The following is an 11,777-nucleotide window of genomic DNA, read 5'->3' on the forward strand; positions in this document are numbered from 1 at the left end:
GATGTTGACTGTGATCAACTCTAACTCGTTAACTTAACTAGTTCCTCCATCAATGACTTAAATCACACTCGAACTTTGCGGGAACCAAATCAATGACTTCACTAAGTCATAAATCATACTAATAGGACTCGGGGGAAGGGTCAACAAGGGTTAATGGGTCAAAACCACTATAACGACCATACAGATCATTACATTATACATAGATGATAATTCACAACAAATTTATTCACTTTCTTCCCTAACTATTGCCGCACATCATTATCAATCAACCACACCCCACAACCACCGCCACCACCAATCACCACAGTCAGTCGCCATCACTGCTAGCCACTATTTACAATCATCAAAACCAACCACCATTACCACAACAATCACCAATCACTATGTTCGGTCACCACCGTCAACTACCAACCTCCACTATATATTGCAAATCATTGTCATCGTTCACAACCACCATTAGCTATCACAATCATCTATCATAATAACCAGTTGTCACCACAAACTACCATCATTATTAACCACTACTGCTTGTCAGTTTCACCAATCGCCACTAGCCACAACCACCGATCCACCACCATCAGCCAACATCATCACTAATTGGCACCACAACCACCACTAGCCATCACCACCACAACCTGCTATGTAATTTTAAAAATAATTCCTTGACTTATATTAATTTAATATTTTATTTAAATAGTATATTTATTAATTTTTACATATAGATAAGTTTTCTGCATTCAAATCTTGAGAAAATGATTAATCTTAATTATTTTTCATAGCTTGATACAACATCTTAATATTCAGATACTTATTTACATTCAAACATCTAAATCTTAATGGACATCTTAATATCCATATGTGTATTCAGATTCAGCTATCTTAATCTTAATAAAAACAAATGAGGCTTTAATAATCTGCACTCTTTTACCCATATAAATTATATATCTTTCATTTTGGTTTTCTTAATGTTATTTATGTTTGTTAACTGTTGTATTTTTCTCAGATAATTGTTCAGAGATATGCACTTCATTTTTATGCAGAGTATGGAATTGTATCGTTTGCTGAAGGAAAAATAGGAAAAGTATGTAATGTACCATGGGGTATTGACTATTGTAAGATTGGCTCCTCACCTCCAGACACATGCTTCCTATGGTGTTCGAAAGTTGCATTTCCAGATAAGGATATAATCGTAGGATATTGTGAACCCATTGGTAAACATTTTCGTTGTCGATGTGTTTATGAATGTAAGTTTGGAGAGGAGTAAAATAAGATAAAGAAATACTACTAAATATTACGTAATTTTGCTTCCATGTTGATCTTTTTGTTGTAACTTTTTATTAGCTTTGTAAAAGTAAGACAGTATGTTTATCAACAAATAGGATTTAAGTTAGAGTTTGTGTCACGATCCAAAAATCTAATATCAACTTTTATCAAGTAAGTGGAAAATTAAATGTTAGAACATTTATTAAGTTATAATCGGAAATCTCATCTATCTATCTATATAGAATAGGAGAGGCAAAAGTATGATGTGTCACTAGAAAAATCTTAATTTTAAAATACAAAATTAAATTAAAAACTGTAATTAAGTGGTAAAATTAAAAATAGAAAACTGTAAGAAGCGATCATTCAGCAAAGTAAAAAAATTTAAAAACTGCAAGGTTAAAAAAAACTGAAACAAGACCCACGTTGTGTACTCTTCATCGGCGCTCTCTGTCTCTGATCATTCTCCTCTATTTCGTCTTTCTTCCAGGTATCTGCAATTTTACATCTCAGTAACTCGATGCATTTCCAGAGGCAACATTAATCTGATTCTATGTTCGTGCATTCGGGGGTTCAATTCGTCGGCCACAACATTGTTAAACCATGGTAAGGTGCTCTTTTTTATTTTTATTTGGAAAAGTCCAGGTTCTGCATTTCCAATTTAATTAATTAAACTCCTAAGTGGGTTTTGTTTATTTTATATTTTGCACAGGGAGGATTCTGCTAATGTGATCGACCAAGGGAGGTCAAAGAGCAGAATTGCTCTACTTCATCACTATTTTTGAAGGTTAGCCATTAATCCTCGTGTTTCACGTCTGCCAAAATTCAACTTCCTTTTTCATTAGGTAAACAAAGCTTCAATGGAATATCAAAGACTGTTTACATAATTTTTGTTCTCTTCTTACTTAAACTGATACAGACTGTATCTTCTAACTTTCCAGTTTTGCAATTTTGATATAAGTCTTATTCGTTGGTGTGTGGTCTGCAGCGATTTGTTTCAAAATCCACTTGAAATTTACGCTTTGCTTCAATTAAGCAACTTCTAGTTAATCATATTGTGGATTTGTAATGCGATTTAGTACCAACACTGGAAAAAGTTTAAGATTTTTATGTTTAGCAATAAATAAGATCTTAACAGTGTGATACTTCCATTCTTGATTCCGGTTTTAGGTGTTAATTTTCTTAGGTTAGTTGTTTTGAACATTGATTCCAATATTTCCTTCTTCTTCTTTTTTTTCTTTATGAAATCGGTAGGATTAGTACATTGATTACCATCATCACATGAATGCTACATACAGTATAGCACCATTACAGGTTGTGTAATGTGCTAAAATAGTTCAATCATGGCTTCTACACAAAGTCTTATTGAACCAAAAGAAAGAGTAGATATATTTGTATTTCACTATACTACAGATGATTGGAAAATAAAGCTATTTCTCTCATTGACGACATGAGTGGCTTGCCTTCTTAACATATGTGACAAAGTTATCAATTTTCATGGAGGTTGAATTATATAGCTCTGTTAAAGACTATCTTACCATATTCACAGTTCACAATTGATTTGTTAATGAGAAGAGAACCTTTTTTGTGTGTTGTTAAGGTTATATAATTAGCTAAAGATTTGATCATGCTGTTTTCTTTCATGTGCTGCTTATTGTTTGAAGTTTTCTGATTGGTTTATCCAACTCCCCAGTTCTGCACATTAACTGCTGTGTTGAAAACATATTGTTAAAAAATCTCTGAAACTGAAATATACTAAAAAGAAAATGTGTGTTTTACTTTGCAAAGCAACTCGCAATTTACTCCAAATATCATACAATGGAGGAAACTGGATGAGAATCAATTTTTGAAGTAACAGAGAGAAGACCAGGAAGATTCTAAAGTTAATGCAAAAACTGAGTGAGTTAACGAGCGACAATCTTACACCAATTTTATCTAGGGGAGAAAGATTGAAAAAAATTATCTCAAACAAGCCAGTAGTTAATTTGTCTTAGAGTTCTTTTTTTTTTTTTATAAGCTCATTCTCTATCTTGAGTGGTAAATTCTGTAGAGGGTCTATTCATATGCTAATTAGTCAAGTTCAAGAGGTACTCATATATGCTTCTATCTCCTAATGTATCAGTTTATCTTAGCAAAAACTTGAGTGAAAGTCTATCATCCCTTTCTAAATTTCTTGAATGTTTGATAGGTAACTGCTAAAAAGTTCAAGATTTTTATGTTTCTGTGTCGAAATTTCCATTAATAAAGAAACTAAATAAAGTAGTAAACAATATGCAGCAGCCTGGAGCTTGATTATGAATTTATGATAAATCATATTTATGGTGTTGTTAGCCAGAAATCAAGAATCAAAATTATTGGTAACAGAAATATTTAAATCACTGTTGGCCTGTATATAATGCCTATTACTAACCTATAAACTTTTCAATACATTTTAGACCTATAATATGTAGACCTATGTTGCTTTGATCCTTCAAAAATGTCATCGGGCGTGTGTTAAATCCTTCAAAAGTTATCAATTTTTAGAGGATCCGAGCAACATAGATATAAACCAGCTTCTGAAGAAGTCTCTTTTTTTCAGTTGGAAAACACAAAAAAAAGAAGACTTTGATAATCTAATTTTCAATTGTTAAAGAATGAAGCTGATAGCACTTCTTTTAGCAGTGAAAATGCCTTCCAAAAAGATTCATAATGACTGATTATGTTAGAATGTAAAGATAAAAATGAGAGCAAAATTTTTCTAATAACTTATTATATGAACACATTGCTCTCTTGATGCCTTTTTTTCTAAAGGTACGAGAGCAACAATTTGTACCAAGACAGTACACTACAAGGAAATACAGCAATTTGTGGGAGTCAAACAACTTCTCAACCAAATGCTTTGAACCCTGTGGCACAGCAGCTCTCGAATGATCTTAGCATTGCAACTCAAGAATTAATGGCTTCTTCACAGCCATGAAGGGTGAAGCATCTACAATTACTATCTATGGAGTTGCGCAATGTGCTGAAACCATAACAGAAAATGGATGCCAAGATTGTTTGACAATTGCATACAAGAATAGAGAAGGCTCTTTGCCTAAATATGTTGAAGGAAGGGCTATAAATTCAGTGTGTTTTATAAGGTGCTCGGATAAAACATTTTTTTTTTTGTTGATAACAAGACAACTGTATCACGCCATTTCTTGGTGGAGGACGTAGGAAATGGACCTCCCTTTTTCTCACCTCTTACTAGTATTAGTTTATTCCAGTATTTGTTTAACGGTATAGCGATTTTGTCATAGGCACGTGTTTGTTTCCCTGTTTTCTTTTCTTCTCGATTAATATAGATATGGATTTGGACTAAAATATGGACTTTTAAATTGAAATTAACATAAACTGGGTCTGGGGATTCCATTGTATCTTGAAGATCGAATTTTGGTATTTCGTTCTTGATAGAAAACTTTTTGTTTGAGGCATTTCCTGGGAGAAAACCGAAGGTGTTGATGCTGTCTTGCTTCGTTTCATTGTGATATTACGTCCCAAATAGGACTTTCTGTTTTTACATGAAATGTTAAGAAATTTTTTGTACTCTTAATTCTTTGTGATTGCATGAAAGTTGCTGCTTATTTGCAAGTGATTTCTTTGTTTGACTGCATTTCTCATGTCTGTACAATATTTAGCTTCCAGTTGTTATTTATCGAGGATTGAAATACACTTTTATGTTTGGTGGAAGAAGCAATTTTACTCTCTATCTTTAGTTGACACTACTTTATATTTCCTGCGCATGAACATAATTCAACTATTTCTAAAGGCTTTGGTCTTTGACTGATTTTCTTTGTGTTCCAAATTTCCTCTTCTGAAGTAAAAATAGAGGCTCAGTCAAATCGTGCTGTTCAACAGGTGATAGCTCCTCAAACAGTTTGGAGATAGAGAACATAGCTCCTTGGACATTTTGGTTCACAATGACAGATTTGACAAAGCTGAAAATGTTAACTTATTGAGAAATAATGGTATAATGCTAATTTAAAGTGTCTTTGACAAACATAGAATGTTAACTTATTAGTGCGGCATTTAGTTGTCCTCTCAATTACATGAACCACATATAGTGGAGAAGAAAAATAATAAAAAATCTACTAGAACAAAAAGTGTCCTCATTTAGAGAAAAGGTATTATTCTGTATTAAACTGAAGCTACAGGAGGTTAAATTTTTCTCTCTTATGAGAAATTACTAATCATCACTTAGTAATACACAAGAAAGTCTTTCATGTTAGTTGTCTCCATGATTTGTTACTAATGAAGTTAGTTATACATAGAGATATTCTGTATTCCTTTTTGTTTCAAATTGTTTGATGTTGTCACGAACCATTTTAGGATCGCGCGGGCACCTACCATTCTCACTTCGGTAGGCGAACCCTTAACCCATAACAAAGTCATTTGAAATAATAGAACCAGATTCATTAACCTTCACGATATAACGTAAACAAAATGCGGAAGTGAACTCATTTATATAAATAAAGCGGAAGTATTTACAACAACCTTTAAATACACTGACTCCTTTCCCATGACCTGGTCTAGACTAGTACAAAAGAGACTAAGTTGAAGACAATGTACAATGGAAATAAAAGACTTAACCTCCATCTAGGAATAAGATGATGGAAGTCTTCAAGATAGGCACCGCACATCTCCCGGAAACTCCAAACAACCAATAACCTGCACAACTCTACACCCCGAGAAGGATATAGCAAGAGTAGTATCACTACAACAGTAGTACTAGTAAGCATCATAGGCCGATAATGGTTAGAATAACATAACGGTAATAGAATCCACAAATAAACATGGTAGGCGATCTTAAGTCAATTCATGAATATACCCTTCCACTCGTACCAACAACTATAAAGCCTAATCCATTAATGCTCTTCTAGTAATCCATTTGGTTAACTTCTATCATTCCTCGCGTTCTAATTCATCCAGCCTACTAATTAGGTATCATGCTCAAATACCGCAATATTACGGCTACTAACAGGACCAATCCTACACCAATACCGCAATGTCAACCTATCATTTATCGTATCCGTAATTTATTTTAAGGAAAAACTCTCTCGTCATTCTAATATTCATCACTCACCCAACCCTAGCAAGTCATACACACCCGTATTAAGGTCATTTAGCACCAACCTGTCCCAATCCAAGATCACAGCCTATGGTTATAGCAACTAAGCCCAATTGTGCCAAGTCTCAGTGTGACCAGTCCGAACCAGTATATCACAATCATAACACAACAAGTCATCACCTCTATTATAGCATCTAAACCCAACTGTGCCAATCTCAGTATAACCATTTCTAACCAGTATATCACAGAAATATCACAACCATACCAGAGAAAGCCAAGAGATACAATCCAATGCAATAATGTATGAATAATGAATGCAATGCATATGTACCGTACACATGTACTTCGACCGATGAAACTTCACATCCCGGCAGCACAACCCATAGGGGACCTGCAAAGTCCATGTACCAGTCACTCCGCACACAACCTAGAGATGACTCCATTCCCACCTATACGCCTCATATTAGTCATTCCGCTCACAACCCAAAGATGACTCGATAGACAATGTGTTTCAATAGAATCTGTATTTCCTTCTCACTTTCCATCCACAGTACCATAACAATGCAATATCAATGTATCATGGGGATGAGTATGAATACGATGCAATGTTATATCAACAACCAATTCAATGACAAATAGTACCACACATGACACACAAGTAATATCAATAATAAGGCTACATAATAGGCCACATTGGAATCATAATTCTCATCTCAATATCAAACCAAGTAAAGTACCGCAATATCATAGTCATGATACATCACTAATCACCATTATGCGATATCTCAACGTGGCAACAAACCAATAAGTAAATAGAACAAGATAAGTCAATAACGCAACGAGTCTAACCCAACTTCATACCCGAAGGTTTACATGCATTCTCCAATAATATCATCTAAACATATGCTTCGCTAATCGAAGTCTCACCATGAGGTAATCATAAATCTACAACTATATTAGTAATGCGTAATAACCACCATTTCTTATACGTTATCGATCTAAAGTGATCCATCCCAATCTCCGAAATCCTATACATGCATTCTTTGCTTCATCTAACATGCGTATATGAAAGTCTAACTGGAGTCTACCAAGAAAGGGAAATCGTAACCTACCTCAAGGCCGAACAGGTGCTCGAACATCCACTTGGACTCCATCTTCCATCTTTGTAGGGAATTGTAGATCCGAGAGGTCTAGGAATGATGGATAATCTCAAGTAAGCAACAATTTAGGATTTTGGGTTCATAGGGGTAAAATTGTCATTTCTCAAATAACATCTTGATTCTCAATTTATTGCTATTTAGCCTCCTTTTATAGAAATCAAGGTTTACCTAAGTCAAACTTACCTCACTAATTAACATTCCTCATTATCAAAGTCTAACAAGTTAACCAATAGAAGGATTTAGGCTTAGAACTTGTTATTAATCTAGGTTTGTAATAAATAAGCCATCTTTGAGTTACCAATTACTCTAGGTCAAGTATACCTCTTTTATCTCAATTAGCCTTTTAGAAAGTGAGAAGGAATCTCCATTTAATGCCTTGCCATACCTATAAATCATGTAAGAAGGGAGGAAGAATTAATGAGAGATGAAATGGGAAATTAAAGGGTGTTACCTTCCCAAGCATTCAAGTCTCCAGGGCTGAAAATCCTCCATGTGGCGGCTGTAACTTTGGGAAAATAAAATATTAGGTCAAGTCCATAAATGAGGCTTTAAATAGGTCAGCCACTGGTCTTCTAACGCTTCAGCTGCATCGATACCGCGGAAGCGGTCGACTGAAAATTTTCCCGCCTTCGCTTTAGCGGGGAATGGGTCGTTGAGGCGTGACCGCTATGGTGTCAGGGAAGCGGTCTAATATAATGATTTTCTACAATTAACTTTTTAAAATATTGGCAAGTTCGTAATATATATTAGCGCATAATGTATAACGTGATTACTTTCTTTAATATTGTCCGCACATCGCGTCGGTACGGATACTAACAATCATAAAGTGCGAAAAAGAAACGAGTACACCTCATACTTCGATACTTGATGTCATGAGTACAAGAGCCACTAAAATACGAATACAAGTTGGGATCGAGCCGTGCAAAATGTCACGACCCCTTTTCACTAAGTCATGCGGGCTCCTACCTTTCCCACCTTGGTAGGCGAACCCTTATCCCAACAATCATAAAACATAAATAAAGCGAAAGAAGATAGAATAACGTAAGTCTCACTATAATAATATAAACAAATGCGGAAGTAATGAGAATCCAACACCAGTATCCGGTTTGGTCATACAAAAGCATCTACAAAATACTACAAGTCTGAATAACACATAAGATCTCAAAAGATGTCTCGAAATGGAAATAAGACATAAATAGTAAGAAGAGTCTTTGGGCAGCGAACGTCCTCATGCTCACCCTAAATAGACTCGACAACAGCCTCGATAATCAACCACGAGGGGTAGAAGTAGATCCAACCTGGTACTCTCCATTCATAAAAAAATGCAGCAAGTGCAGATTAGTACAAACAACAAGTACTGGTAGGTATCATAGGCCGATTAGGACTAGCTAACATATATAGAGACAACAAAGCAAGATAAACAGGTAAAATAAAAGGTACCAGTCAACACAGATCCATAACCACGGTGCAAGTCATCACCTATGTTATAGCAGCTAAACCCAACTGTGCCAAGTCTTAGTGTGACCAATTCGAACCAGTATATCACAATTATGCCACAACAAGCCATCACCTATGTTATAGCATCTAAACCCAACTGTGTCAAATATAAGTATAACCATTTCAAACCAGTATAGCACAATCATATCACAACCATATCACAGAAAACAAAGAGGTACAATGCAATGCAATAATGTATGAATGATGAATGCAATGCATATGCACCGTACACATGTACTTCGACCGATGGAACATCATATCTTGACAGCACAACCCATGGGGGACCCACGAAGTCTATGTACCAGTCACTCCACGCACAGCCCAGAGATGATTCCATTCCCACCTATACGCCTCATATCAGTCATTCTGCACACAGCCCAGAGATGACTCGATATATAATGTGTTTCAACACATCAGTATTTCTTTCTCAGTACCATAACAATGCAATAACAACGTATCATGGAAATGAGTATGAATATGATGCAATGTAATATCAACAACCAATTCAAGCCCAAACAATACCACATATGGCACACAAGTAATATCAATAATAAGGTTACACAATAAGCCACAATGGAATCACAATTCTCATCTCAATATTAAATCAAGTAAAGTACCGCACTATTATAGTCATGATATATTACTAATCACCAATATCCGATGTTTTAACGTGGCAATGAGCCAATCAACGCAACGGGATAACTATCTCCCAAATAATTCAACAAGGCCTAACCTAAGGCAATATCCAACCCAACTTCATACCCGAAGGTTTACATGCATTTTCTGACAATATCATCTAAACGTACGCTTCGTTAATCGAAGTCTCACCATAAGCTAAACCGTAACCTACCTGGAAAGCCGAACAACAAATCTCAATCAGTCAAACCTTAGTCTTTCCCTTCCTTTCAGCCTCGAGATAATGGAAGTCTAATCATATCCGAATTATGAAATTAGAATCAAGAAGAAACATCATTCAACCTTTACATCTATTCAAGATCCAAATCTGAACCTATGAAATGGGATTTGTGAACTAGAAAGATGAAATAAGGAATCTATAGGTCTCAACATAAAATTAATGTTCTAGCTGATCAACTCCCTTCAATTATAAGCTAGAAGAACTAACAAATCACTTAAATTTGGATTCTAGGCAAAACTCCCAAATTTGGGTATGAACCCTAACTTCCAATTTCATAATTTAGCCACTAATTAGGAAGGAATCATGCAATAATAGTTTCTAATCATCAATTCCATGCTTAATGAAGCTAACCTAATCAATAATTCAAGATTTAATAGCCTAGAATGAAGAGCCCACAAAACCTTCTTTCAATCCACCATTTCTTAAGGGAACTAGCATGTTTAATGGATTCCTAAGGTGACTAATGGAATATGGAATAGCAATGAAGATGGAAGGACTTACCACAATGGTTTTCCCTAAGAAATGCCTTGAAATGCTCCCAATAGCTCTATTTTCGGAGTGGTATTGAATGAAAGAATTAGGGCTTTTAACACACATTTAATGAATCTGACTGCCCGTCACCCGCTTCTGCGCTCACTCTAGCGCTTCAGCGGTCCCGCTTTCGCGGTCCCATTACCGTTTCTGCGGTCCATGCCAAATATACTAGGCCGCTATAGCAGCAAGGTCACCGCTATGGCGATACCGCTGCCGCGGTCCTGGTGCCGCTAAAGCAGGACACCAGACACCAGAATTTCCTAAGTTTCATCAACTCAACCCGAAATTCCGACTATCACCTGGTACCATCTGCTCACAAACCATTTATGTAGACATACATAAAAACACGCTATGAACGCACTCGTGGCCTCGGAATTGCCAACCGAGGTCTCGTTGACCCAGTCAACCCCCAATACCTCAAAACTAACTTTCCAACACAAGTCCCAAAAGGCACCCGAGTGCATTGGGAACAAAACCAAATATACGCACGAGTTCTAAACGATCATCCGGACCTCTCGTAATCGACGGATTCTAAAAAAAGGTCTGTTTACTAAAAAGACAACTTTGAGTCAACTCTTTTTCGCTTTAAGCCCAAATTTCTCACAAAGTCAACCAAATCATAACCAAAGACCTCAGGAAGCGTGTCAACGGTCCCTTCGGATCAAATGTGAGCTAACAAGGCTCGAAAAAGAGTCAAAAGCACCGAAAAGGAAATAACGACCTGTTTGGTCGTTACATCAGATACCAATTAAACCATCGCTCGTCCTCGAGTCACGAAGGGAAAAGAACAGAAAAGTACCTGAATAGGCAAACAACTGAGGATATCGACTATGCATGTCAGACTCAATCTCCCAAGTAGCCTCCTCAACAGGACATGCTTCCATTGCACCTTCATAAAAGTTACTCCTTAGACCTCAACTTTCGAACCTGCCTATCCAAAATCGCAATAGGCTCCTCCTCGTAAGTCAGATTCTCATCAAGCAACGTTGCAACGAATAATATAAGTACCATCGGCATAATACTTCTTCAGTATAGACACATGAAAAACTGGATGAACGCCTGCCGAGCCTGGTGGCAAGGCCAACTCATAAGCAATATCGTCCACACGATCAACGATCTCAAATGGCCCAATATACCTCGGACTCAAGTTACCCCTCTTCCGAAATCTCATAACACCCTTTATGGGTGAAATCTTCAGCAGAACCTGATCACCAACGGTGAACTCTAAAATCTTGAACCTTTCGGTCCGCATACATCTTCTGTAAACTCTGAGCTGCCAAAAGCTTGGCCTGAATCACCCTCACTTTCTCAAGAGACTCTCTCA

General features: G+C 36.3%; 2 long non-coding RNA genes across 2 annotated transcripts; one reads left to right on the forward strand and one right to left on the reverse strand.

Annotated features, from left to right (window-relative positions):
- Positions 1-1,614: 1,614 nt before the first annotated feature.
- LOC132638554 (uncharacterized) lies at positions 1,615-4,631 on the forward strand. Its single transcript, XR_009581794.1, has 3 exons — positions 1,615-1,866; positions 1,973-2,047; positions 4,051-4,631. It is a non-coding gene; the product is annotated as an uncharacterized LOC132638554 (long non-coding RNA).
- Positions 4,632-5,725: 1,094 nt separating this feature from the next.
- LOC132638555 (uncharacterized) lies at positions 5,726-8,179 on the reverse strand. Its single transcript, XR_009581795.1, has 3 exons — positions 7,958-8,179; positions 7,459-7,536; positions 5,726-5,956 (listed from the first exon to the last, which is right to left on the reverse strand). It is a non-coding gene; the product is annotated as an uncharacterized LOC132638555 (long non-coding RNA).
- Positions 8,180-11,777: the final 3,598 nt, after the last annotated feature.

Source organism: Lycium barbarum, chromosome 4, assembly GCF_019175385.1.
Source record: "Lycium barbarum isolate Lr01 chromosome 4, ASM1917538v2, whole genome shotgun sequence".
Classification (NCBI taxonomy): Eukaryota; Viridiplantae; Streptophyta; class Magnoliopsida; order Solanales; family Solanaceae; genus Lycium; species Lycium barbarum.